The sequence below is a fragment of the Tamandua tetradactyla genome, chromosome 6 (genome assembly GCF_023851605.1).
Source record: "Tamandua tetradactyla isolate mTamTet1 chromosome 6, mTamTet1.pri, whole genome shotgun sequence".
Classification (NCBI taxonomy): domain Eukaryota; kingdom Metazoa; phylum Chordata; class Mammalia; order Pilosa; family Myrmecophagidae; genus Tamandua; species Tamandua tetradactyla.
The window spans coordinates 132,063,586-132,076,242 of NC_135332.1; the positions used below are offsets into that span (position 1 = coordinate 132,063,586).

Below are 12,657 nucleotides of genomic sequence, written 5' to 3' on the forward strand. Positions count from 1 at the left end.
TTATATAACATGAATACCACAAGTGGAGAGAGAGAGACATGGAGACAGAGACAGAGATAGAGACAGAGAGAGAAGAAAATTAAGTACAAAATCTGTAGGGGAGAATCTGTCTGTGACTCTTCCTAGCTTCCAGTAATATGCTGGTGTGCCAGTTTGAAATTATTATGTACCCCAGAAAAGCCATGATCCAATCTTGTGGGACCAGACCTATTGTTTAGGGTGGGAAATTATGATTGGATTGTTTCCATGGAAATGTGACATACCCAATTGTGGGGGTGGCCTTTTGATTAGATGAAGATGTGGGTCCACCCATTCAAGGTGGGTTTTGATTGGCTTACTAGCGTCCTTTAAAAGGGGAAACATTTTGGAGAAACCTCAGATACAGACACTTGGAGAATAGTTGCTTTAAGCCAATAGAGACAAAAGAGTCAACATGAGACCCAGAAGTTTGGAGATGCGGGGCCCATCAGACATCTTCAAGTGCCTTCCCATGAGATACTAAGCAATCCAGAAGTTGGAGAGAGTCAAGGGAAGCCAAGAGATAAAATCCATCCCTGGAGAAGCCAAGTGACAAAACTCCACAGAAAACAGAGGCTGAAAGCAGTGGAGCCCAGGAGCAAGAGACTAGGAGATGCCAGCCAGATGCCTTCCCAGCTGACAGAGTTGCTCCAGATGACATCAGCTTTCTTTGAGCGAAGGTAACCTCTTGTTGATGCCTTAATTTGTACATTTTTCATGGCCTTAGAACTGTAAACTTGTACGTTAATAAATTCCTTTTTTTTCCTGACTTCCAGCACCTTTTATTTTTCCTAGAATCTAGATAAACTCATTTACTCAATTACTGATATAGACATAACTACACAAAAGTATTCTATATGTAGCACATGGCCTTTATTACAGAAGTTGACCTAAGGAAGCTTATATCACCCTCTGCTTTTCCAAGCTAACCAAAGTTGCAACCAACAAACCACTGCATTTTAGTAAATACTTAAAGCAGCTTAAGTCATGATCCTTCCCCTTAGAGGTAAAAAAAAAAAAACTTAATTTCTGTCCTAACAAAACTTTACCCTGAACTGTTAAACTTCTGCATATGTAGCACCAGAAATAGGTTAAGGCTCTTTTGCCTAAGCAATTCAAGGCTGACTTTCAAAAGAAGACACAGGTTTCCCATTAAACTTTGTTTTAATGGGTCTCAAAATTCTGTGTCAGATTTTTGGCCATCATTTACATTTAAAAAGTACCACTTTTAAAAACTAATAATTTAAAAAATCACATGAAAACAAATGGTCCACAAAACATTCCTTTCCTTCTGAAGGTTTTGCGATACATTGTTATTATTAACCAGTCTTTTACTATTAAACTTAAATGGTCAACTGAGACAAACAGTTCTGAGATGTTCTTCCACCACTGATAAAGACTAGGGTGTCAGATGTTATGGTAATAATCATTTAGCTTTTTGGGTAGAGTTGGTGACCTGGCCAGCTCCAGCACCCTATGGTTTACTGCCTTGATGACACCCATAGCAACTGTCTGTCTCAAATCACAAACAACAAAATGACCCAGAGGAGGATAGTCAGAGAAACCTTCAACACACATGGGCTGGCCAGGAACCATATCAATGATGGTAGCATCACCAGATTTCAGGAATTTTGGGCCATCTTCCAGCTTACTGCCAGAACAGTGATCAATCTTCTTCAGCTCAGCAAACTTGCAAGCAATGTGAGCCATATTATCCAGCATAGGTGCAGAGCCAGCACTGATTTGGCCTGGATGCTTCAGGATAATCACCTGAGCAGTGAAACCAGCTGCTTCCATAGGTGGGTCATTTTTGCTGTCACCAGCCACACTGCCATGATGAACATCTTTTACAGACACGTTCTTGACATTGAAGCTCACATTATCCCCAGGAAGAGCTTCACTCAAAGATTCATGGGGCATTTCAACAGACTTGACTTCAGTTGTAATGTTTACTGGAGCAAAGCTGACCATCATGCCTGGTTTGAGAACACCAGTCTCCACTTGGCGCACAGGCACAGAACCAATACTACCAATTTTGTAGACATCCTGAAGAGGCAGACGCAAGGGCTTGTCAGTTGGATGAGTAGGTGGCAGGATGCAATCCTGAGCTTCAAGCAGCGTGGTTCCACTGGCATTGCCATCCTTACGAGTGACTTTCTATCCCTTCAACCAAGGCATATCAGCACTTGGCTTCTGGATACTAGACCTTTATCTGATAAGTCATTTCCGAATATTGTCTCCCATTGTGTAGGCTGTCTTTTTACTTTCTTGATGAAGTTCTTTGATGCACAAAAGTGTTTAATTTTGAGGAGTTCCCATTTATTTATTTATTTCTTCAGTGCTCTTGCTTTAGGTGTAAGGTCCATAAAACTGCCTCCAATTATAAGATTTATAAGATATCTCCCTACATTTTCCTCTAACTGTTTTATGGTCTTAGACCTAATGTTTAGATCTTTGATCCATTTTGAGTTAACTTTTGTATAGGGTGTGAGATACGGGTCCTCTTTCATTCTTTTGCATATAGATATCCAGTTCTCTAGGCACCATTTATTGAAGAGACTGTTCTGTCCCAAATGAGTTGGCTTGACTGCCTTATCAAAGATCAAATGTCCATAGATGAGAGGGTCTATATCTGAGCACTCTATTCAATTCCATTGGTCAATATATCTATCTTTATGCCAGTACCATGCTGTTTTGACCACTGTGGCTTCATAATATGCCTTAAAGTCAGGCATCGTGAGCATTGTTTTAAAGTGACCATATCATTGTTGTTTTTTTTTGTTTCTGGCTTATTTTGTTTCACCAAATATCCCACATGTTCATTCACATCGTTGCATGTCTGATGACAATGTTCCTTTTTGTAGCAGCACAGCCTTCATTCATATGTATACACCATTGTTTTCCATTCTATTTCTCCATTAGTGCATCCTTCAGCCACCTGCATTCATTGGACATCACGTAGAGGGCCCAAAGTCCACAGTCCATCAACATTCTAAATTTTAGATAATTTCATTGTTCCCAAGAGACAGAAAACCAATATACACACCCTCATCAAATAGGAGATCTAAACCTCCTATTAATTCTTGCCCCTCACTCCATTATTCACCTCTGCTGTGGCTGTCGTAGTGTTGATGGTTTCCTTTTGAACATAGCTCATAGCATGCAATAGCAGTTTTCCCCCGTATCCTGGACTTAAACACTCTTTATACAAGAATCATATCTTTGAAGTAATTCTTACAAGAACTCATTCACATTTTTAGTATGAGTCAGTGGGACACATAGGTCTATGAAACTCTTTCAAATTTGTTCGTCTTCAATATGGTAATACTACTTCTAGACCCACTAGAGAACACCTTCACTCCTATCTATTCCTTTACAATGGCGTTCAACCTCATAAGCTAATGGTTCACTCTTCTCTAGCTTCTGTGTATCTCTAAGTCCCCTATATTCTGTATTATAATCTCTGATTATATCTTTATGCTGTTCATAAAAGTGGAATCATACAGTATCTGTCCTTTTGTGTCTGGTTAATTTCTCTCCGCATTGTGTCCTCAAAGCTTATACATCTTGTCATGTGCTTCAGAATGTCATTTTGTCTTATTGCTACATAATATTCCATTGCATGTATATACCACATTTTGTTGATCCACTCATCTATTGATGGACATTTGGCTCATGTCCATCTTTTGGTAATTGTGAATAATGCTACCATGAACATGGGTGTGCACATGTCTGTTTGTGTCATTGCTTTCAGCTCTTCTGCATATATACCAAGTAGTGCTATTGCTGGGTCACAGGGCAGCTCAATATTTAGTTTCCTAAGGAACTGCCAAAAGGTCTTCCATAGTGGCTGCACCATTGTATATTCCCACCAGCAGTGTATAAATGTCTCAGTTTCTCCACATCCTCTCCAACATTTATAGTTTCCTGACTGTCTAACAGCAGCCATTCTTATAGATGTGAGGTGGTATTTCATTGTAGTCTTGATCTACATTTCCCTTATAGCAGTGAAAATGAGCATCTCTTCATGTGCTTTTGGGCCATCTGTACGTGCTCTTCAGAAAAATGCCTATTCATATCTTCAGCCCATTTTATAATTGGATTATTTGTTCTTTTGTTATTGAGTTGTATGATTGCTTTGTATATACAGAAAATCAAACCTTTGTCTGATACATGATTTCCAAATATTTTCTCCCATTGAATTGGCTGCCTCCTCACCTTTTTGACAGTTTTTTGAGGTGCAGAAGCATTTGATTTTGAGGAGTTCCCATTTATCTACTTTTTCTTTTGTTGCTTGTGCTTTGGGGGTAAAGTTTAGGAAGCTACCCACTATTACTAAGTCTTGAAGATATTTCCCTACATTTTATTCTAGAAGTTTTGTGCTTTGGGGGTAAAGTTTAGGAAGCTACCCACTATTACTAAGTCTTGAAGATATTTCCCTACATTTTATTCTAGAAGCTTTATGGTGGTAGTTCTTATATTTAAGTCTTTGATTCGCTTTGAGTTAATTTTTGTGTAGGGTGTAAGATAGGGGTCCTCTTTCATTCTCTGGGCTATTAATATCCAATTTTCCCATGTCCAATTATTGAAAAGACTGGCTTGCCCAGTTCAGGGGATTTTCAGGCCTTGTTAAAAATCAATTGACTACAGATTTGGTGGTCTATTTGTGCACTCTCAATTTGATTCCATTGGTCAGTGCTTCTGTCTTTGTGCCAGAAAAGATACATGCTATTTTGACCACTGTGGCATTATAATAGATTTTAAAGTCAGGGAATGTTAATCTTCCCACTTTGTTCTTCTTTTTTAAGATGCTTTTAATTATTCAGGGTGTCTTTCCCCTCCAGATGAATTTGGTAATTAGCTTTACCAAATCTTCAAAGTAGGTTGTTGGAATTTTGATTGGTACTGTGTTGAATCTGTAGATCAATTTGGGGAGAATTGGCATCTTAACTATATTTAGCCTTCCTATCCATGAGCAGGGAGTGTCTTTCCATCTATTTAGATCTCCTTTGATTTCTTTTGGCAATATTATGAAGTTTTCTGAGTACAAGTCCTTTACATCCCTAGTTAAGTTCATTCCTAAGTATTTGATTCTTTTAGTTGCGATTTTGAATGGATTTTTTTCCTTAACTGACTCCTCAGCTAGCTCATTGCTTGTGTATAGAAATGTTACTGATTTTTGTACATTAATTTTATATCCTGTCACCTTGCTGAATTTGCTTATTAGCTCAAGTAACTTTGCTGCAGATTTCTCAGGATCTTCCAAGTATAGCATCATATCATTCACAAATAATGAGAGTTTTATATCTTCCTTTCCAATTTGGATGCCTTTTATTTCTTTGTCCTGCCTGATTGCTCTAGCTAGAACTTCCAGCACAATGTTGAATAATAGTGGTGACAGTGGGCATCCTTGTCTTGTACCTGATCTTAGGGGGAAGGCTTTCAGTCTCTCTCCTTTGAGTATGATGCTGGCTATCATTTTTTCACGTATTCCCCTTATCATACTGAGGTGGTTACCTTTCATTTTTGGAGTGTTATCAGAAAAGGATGCTGAATTTTGTTGAATGCTTTTTCAGCATCAATCGAGAAGATCATGTGATTTTTTCCCTTTTGATTTGTTAATGTGCTGTATTGCATTAAGTGATTTTCTTGTGTTGAACCATCCTTGCATTCCTGGTATAAACCCCACTTGGTCATGGTGTATAAATCTTTAAATGTGTTGTTGGATTTGATTTACTAATATTTTATTGAGAATTTTTTGCATCTATGTTCATTAGGAAGATTGACCTGTAATTTTCCTTTCTTATAGCATCTTTACCCAGTTTTGGTATTAAAATGATATTAGCTTCATAAACTGAATTAGGTAGAGTTAATTCCTCCTCAATTTTTTTGAAAAGTTTGAGCAGGATTAGTGTTAGTACTTTCTGAAATGTTTGATAAAATTTCCCTGTGAAGCCACCTGACCCTGGGCTTTTCTTTGTAGGAAGATTTTTGATGACTGATTGAATCTCTTTCCTTGTGATTGGTTTGTTGAGATCTTTTATTTCTTCCTGAGTCAGTGTAGCTTTTGTGTGTGTCTCCAGGAATTTATCCATTTCATCCTAGTTGTCTAGTTTGTTGGCTTATAGATGTTCATAGTATCCTCTTATGATTTCTTTTATTTCTTCAGGGTCTGTGGTGATGCATCCCTTCTCATTTTTTATTTTGTTTATTTGCATCCTCTCTCTCTTTCTCTTTGTCAGTCTTGCTAGTGGCCCATCAGTTTCATTGATCTTCTCAAACAATCAACTTTTGGTTTTATTGATTCTTTCTATTGTTCTTTTGTTCTCCCAGTCATTTCTCTCTGCTTTAACCTTTGTTATTTTTCTCCTTCTGTTTGCTTTGGGGTTAGTTTGCTGTTCTTTCTCAAGTTCCTCCAGGTGTGCTGTTAGTCCTCCATTTTTGCTCTTTCTTGTTTTTTAATATAGGCATTTAGGACAATACATTTCCCTCTCAGCACAGTCTTTGCCACATCCCATAAGCTCTGACAAGTTGTTTTCATATTTTCATTCATCTCCAGATAGCTATTGATTTCTCTAGTGATTTTTTTCTTTGACCCACTGGCTGTCTAAGAGTGTGTTATTTAATCTCCATATATTTGTGAATGTTGTCATTCTTTGGTAGTTATTGAGATCCAGCTTCATTCCATTGTGATCAGAGAAAGTGCTTTGAATAATTTCAGTATTTTTAAATTTATAAAGACCTTTTTTGTGCCCCAGCATATGATCTATCCTGGAGAATATTCCATGAGCACTAGATAAGAATGTATATCCTTGTGCTTTGGGGTGCAATGACTTATATATGTCTGTTAGGTCTAAATCATTTCTAAAATTATTTAACCTCTCTATTTCCTTGTTGATCTTCTGTCTGTTTGTTCTATCTATAGAGGAGAGTGGTGTATTGAAGTCTCCTACTATTATTGTTAAAACATCTATTGCTCCCTTCAGTTTTGCCAATGTCTTTCTCATGTACTTTGGAGCTCCTTGATTGGGAGTATAAACATTTATGATTGTTATATCGTCTTGGTGAATTGACTCTTTAATTAGTATATAGTGTCCTTCTCTGTCTCTTATGACGTCTTTACATTTAAAGTCTATTTTGTCTGATATCAGTATAGCTACTCCTGCTTTCTTTTGGTTAGAACATGCATGGAAAATCTTTTTTCATCCTTTCACTTTCAATCTATTCGTATCTTTGTATGCAGCATATAGCTGGATTATGTTTTAAATCCATTCTGCCAATCTGTATTTTTTAATTGGTAAGTTTAGTCCATTGAAATTCAAAGTTATTACTGAAAAGGCATTTCTTGATTTCACCATCTTATCTTTTTTATTTTATTTGTCAGATCTATATATTCTTTTCCCTCTTTCTCTTAGTAGTCTTTAAATTACCCTTAGTGGTACTCTTCAATTCTGTGCCCTCCTCCAGACCTCTCTCTCCTGTCTTTTATTTTTTTACAACCAGCAGAACTTCTTTTAGTATTTCTTGTAGGGCTGGTCTCTTGTTGACAAATTCTTTCAGGACTTCTTTGTCTGTGACAGCTTTAATCTCTCCCTCAATTTTAAAGGACAATTTGGCTGGTTACAGAATTCTTGGCTGGAAGCCTTTCTCTTTCAGGATCTTGAATATATCATACCAATCAATGCCTTCTTGGCTCCAGGGTGCTAGTTCAATAGTCTGAACTCAGTCTTATTTGATTTCCCTTGTATGTAGTAGACTGTTTTTCTCTTGCCACTTTCAGGATATTCTGCTTCTCTTCAACATTTGACAGACTGACAAGTATGTGTGTTGGGGAAGGTCTATTTGGATTTATTCTGTTTGGAGTTTTTTGGGTTTCTTTAACTTGTATATTTATGTCCTTTATGAGGGTTGGGAAGTTTTCCCCCATGATATCCTCAACTACTCTTCCTAGCCCTTTACTCCTCTCTTCTCCTTCTGGGACACCAATGATTCTTTTTTTTTTTTTTTAATTAATTTTTTTCTTTTTTTAAAAATACCAAAAAAAACACAAACAAATCCAAACATTCATAGCTTTTGATCATTCTGTTCTACATAAATAATCAGTAATTCACAATATCATCACATAGTTGCATATTCATCATCATGATCATTTCTTGGAACATTTGCATCTATTCAGAAAAAGAAATAAAAAGAAAACAGAAAAAAATTCATACATACCATACCCCCTCCCCCTCCCCCTCACTGATCACCAGCATTTCACTCTAAATTTATTTTCACATTTGTCCCCCCTATTATTCATCTTTATTCCATATGTTTTACTTATCTGTTGATAAGGTAGATAAAAGGAGCAACAGACACAAAGTTTTCCCAATCACACGTCACATTGTCAAAGCTTTATCATTATACAATCATCTTCAAAAAACATGGCTACTAGAACACAGCTCTACATTTTCAGGCAGTTCCCTCCAGCCTCTCCATTACATCTTGACTAATAAGGTGATATCCATTCAATGCATAAGAATAACCTTCAGGATAATCTCTCGACTCTGTTTGGAATCTCTCAGCCATTGATACTTTATTTTGTCTCAATTCACTCTTCCCCCTTTTGGTCGAGAAGGTTTTCTCAATCCCATGAGGCTGAGTCTCAGCTCATTCTAGGGGTTTTCTCAATCCCTTGGTGCTGAGTCTCAGCTCATTCCAGGATTTCTGTCCCATGTTGCCAGGAAGGTCCACACCCCTGGGAGTCATGTCCCACATAAACAGGGGGAGGGTGACACCAATGATTCTTAAATTTGTGTGCTATGTTTTGTCTATCATTTCCCTGAATTCCCATTCATTTTTTTCCATCTTTTTTTTTTTGCCATTTTCTGTTTTGAGTCTTTGAAGCCAATTATCCAGTCCTCTAAATCATTTATTCTTTCTTCTGTCTCTTCAAATCTGGTGTTGTTTGCCTCTAGTATGTTTCTTATTTGGTCACCAGAGCCTTTAATCTCTGTGATTTCTACTATTTTTCTATTTATTCTTTCAAGTTCTTCTTTGTGCTCTTTTACTGTCTTCCTGCACTCCTTTATGTCATTTGCTATCCAACTTATTTTATTAAGTAGAGTTGTATGAACACCTTTCATTAGTTGTTCTAATGTCTATGTCTCCTCAGGTGTTTTAATTTGGTCATTAGGCAGGACTATATCTGTCTGCATTGTGTTATGCTTAGTGATCTTCTGCTGTCCTCATTGCATGTAGGTATCTTGATTGATTTACTTTGGGAGTTGATTTCTTTCAGTAATCTAAGGTTTTGTGTTTGCAGGATTATTGTATAGCAGGGAGCAGGGCACGAGGTGGAGCACTCAGTATGGTGATTTGTTTCAGGGAAGATATGGGCACAGGTTGGGGATGTTGCACTGGTGCTTGTGAATATCAGTGCCCAGCAGCCAGGGAGGATGTAGCTGTGTGGGTGCACCAGTCTGAGGTATGTAACCCTAGTATGCACTGGTCTAAGGCACGAGGCCCTTTGTGTGCATGTGTAGAGCTGTGGCAGCAGGTTGGTGTTATGCCTTCATGGATTGGGGGCAGATATGACTTGGCTGTGCAGGTTGGCACTTTCTCAGAGCTGGTAAATGAGGCTGAGGGCTGTGTGCATATGCATGTTACAGGACTTCTGTAACATGCAATTCCCAGAGCTGAATGATGTGATTGGGGGCCTGTGCCTATGCGTGGGCCTGAGAGTGCCGTAAATGGATGTGCTGAGCTAAGGGAGCGTGAAGTGAGGCTCTGCGACACTATGGGTGGGGTGGGGTAGCCTAGGTATGGAGGTCAGTGCCCACAACCTTTATGTGCTGGTAATAGCCTGCAGGGAACAGGGAGGGGGAGGTAGTACTTGGGAGGGGTGTAGGAGAGGTGAGTTGGGCTGCACTTTGGGTGGGTATGGGGGGCAGGTACATGCACTGGGGGCTGGTAGGGTGGGGCACCTGTAGCACAGGGAATGGGAGCAGGTGAAGGGGTTCAGGTGCCTGGGATGTGGGGTGAGTCACCGTTCACAGGACTGCACTGGTGAGGGTAGTGTGCCCAAGGAATGTGGCCTGGCTTACTTCCTAGTCCCATGTAACCATCCGTGCATTTCTGTGAGCTCAGCTGCTCTGTAACTCCATGCCAGGCTCCAGCCCTCTGCCTCTCAGTTCCTTGGCCTCTGCAACCAGGGCTGGATATGTGGTACAGAAGGCTCTCCCAGGGGCTGCACTCCCAAATTGCTACCTCAGTCACCCTCATGTCCCTTCTCTAACTTTTCCATGGAGTAGGGTTAATCTTAAGCTGTTCTAGTCAGCCTTCTTCCTGGAAGTCTCTAGAAAGGCTTTTAAAAAAGGAATTTAATAAGTTACAAGCTTATCATTCTAAGCCTATGAAAATGTCCAAACTTAGCCATCCAGGTAAAGATACCTCAATTCAAGAAAGGCTGATGCTTCTGGAACACCTCTGTCAACTGGGAAGGCATGCTGGTCCCTTGTTGGTTCCTTGCTCCTGGGCTCTATGCTTTCAGCTCCTATTCCTCTGGGCATTCCTCACTTTGCTTGTCCAAGGCTGGCTTTCATCTCTTGGCTTCTGTTGGTTCTCTCCAGGTCCTGGCTTGTTTAACATCTCATGGCAACGTCTGCTGGGCTCCGAGCATCTCCAAACATCCATGCCTCTGTTTCCTGTGTCCACCTCTGTGTCAGCTCTGCTGTGAAATTTCTGTCAGTTATCAAGCATGTGTCATTTCTGACTCTCTCTAAAATATTTCTGCTTTTAAGGATTCCAGTAATCTAATCAAGACCCACCTGGAATGGGTGGAGTCACATCTCCATCTAATCAAAGGGTCACATCCACAATTGGGCATATCACCTGTCTGTGGAGATAATCTAATAAAAGTTCCAACCTACAGTGCTGAATTGGGATAAAAAAAGGGTTGCCTTCACAAGATTGGATTAAGATTTTTTAATATTATGCACTTTTCTGGGGTGCATAATACTTTCAAACTATCACACATGCTGTTTACAAAGATGCACTTTAAATATAAAGGCATATTTTATCTGGCAATTATATTACCAGATCAAAATTAGTTGTGTTTATGTGTGCATGTATACATATACACACATAATATACATACACATATGAATAGGCACACTTGTACAAATGTGTACATGTGCATGCACTTATAATTTAATGTGAGAATGCAAAGATGGTTTCACACTGGAGGATCATTTCGGTTAATTCATTATCGTAACAGTTTAAGGAGAAAATATCATCTCAGCAAGAGCATTGAATCAAATTCACCTAATTATTTAAAACTAAAATATTCACAGAAAACAATGCATAGAAGAGTGTGTTCTTAATAGGGTAGCTCTATAAAATATTTATCAGACATCATATTAATGATAAAAGTTTAGGCATATTTTCTTTAAATATTGAAGAGCTTTTCATTACTTACTCTTCTCTAAAATTTTTAAAATATGCTAGGAATTATGATGGATTGTTAGAACTAAGTTGTAAAATCACTGATGCTTTTATGAGTATATGGGGTTAAGATATGTGTGTGTATGTGTGGTTGAACATACATAATAGATATTGACATATCATTTCAATTTATTTCATGATTATACATAAATCTAAATTTTATTATTTTGTATTTTATATAAATAAATTTATTTGTATTTAGCAAATACAAATAAATTTATTTATATAAAATATACAATATAAATGCATCCATTATGGAAATAAAACAATTGACTGATTTTTAGATTTAATGTTACAAAATTATTCATGTTAATTTTTATGAATTTGAAATTACTGTTCATAACTATACTTCCTTTAAACTCCCAATATTTTAAAAATCTTTCCCTTTTTCAATTTATTTTGTTAGAAGCAAACATATTTTATTAACATTTTGTAGAAACCATCTCTTAGTTTGTTGATCTTATTTGCTGGTTTACTGATTTCTTTAGTTTATCACTTTTAAAATGATTTTTTTTCATTTACTTTTTTGGGGATTAACCTTTCCCCTCATACCATATTTGTTGAATAAACCTGTCATCTATCTATCTACCATCCATCTGTCTTTATCTATACCTATCTATAGCTGAACTATCTGTATACACATATGTTTAAGTTTTGAAAATTCCTCTACTGATTTTGTTGCTTATCACAAGGTTCAAAGGGGAATATATTTTACTGCTTTTTTGTTACATGGGTTTTTAGTTTAAATTTTTTATTTCCAAATATATTAATTTTAATTTACCTCTTCTACCTCTATCCTACTTCCCTTTAATTACTTTTTTTTTTTTTAACTATTAGCTTCTGAAGTATTTAGGTGGGGCAGGGTGAGGAAGGAAGAAGCGCAGAAGCAAGTGTCAGAGCCCAAGTGGGGTGAGAAAGGTATTAAGTATGGTATGTCAGATCCCAAGCAGCTGAATAGGGCTTCTACATGGAGGCCGGAGGGTAGCATCTAGCACTGGATGTTTATTAGTATCTGTGGTTTAAAACTACAAACATGTATTGTCTTGTGCAATTTCTGAAAGTCAGGGATCTGGAGCCACTTTAGTGGGTGGTTTTCACTTAGTGTCTCATGAGGTTGCTGTTGAGTTACCTTAAAGTTCAGCTGGTACTGGAGAG

The 12,657-nt window shown here is 37.9% G+C and overlaps 1 pseudogene; it reads right to left on the minus strand.

Annotated features, from left to right (window-relative positions):
- Positions 1-1,444: 1,444 nt before the first annotated feature.
- Positions 1,445-3,168, minus strand: LOC143686837 (putative elongation factor 1-alpha-like 3 pseudogene; annotated as a pseudogene).
- Between the last annotated feature and the right edge of the window lie 9,489 nt (positions 3,169-12,657).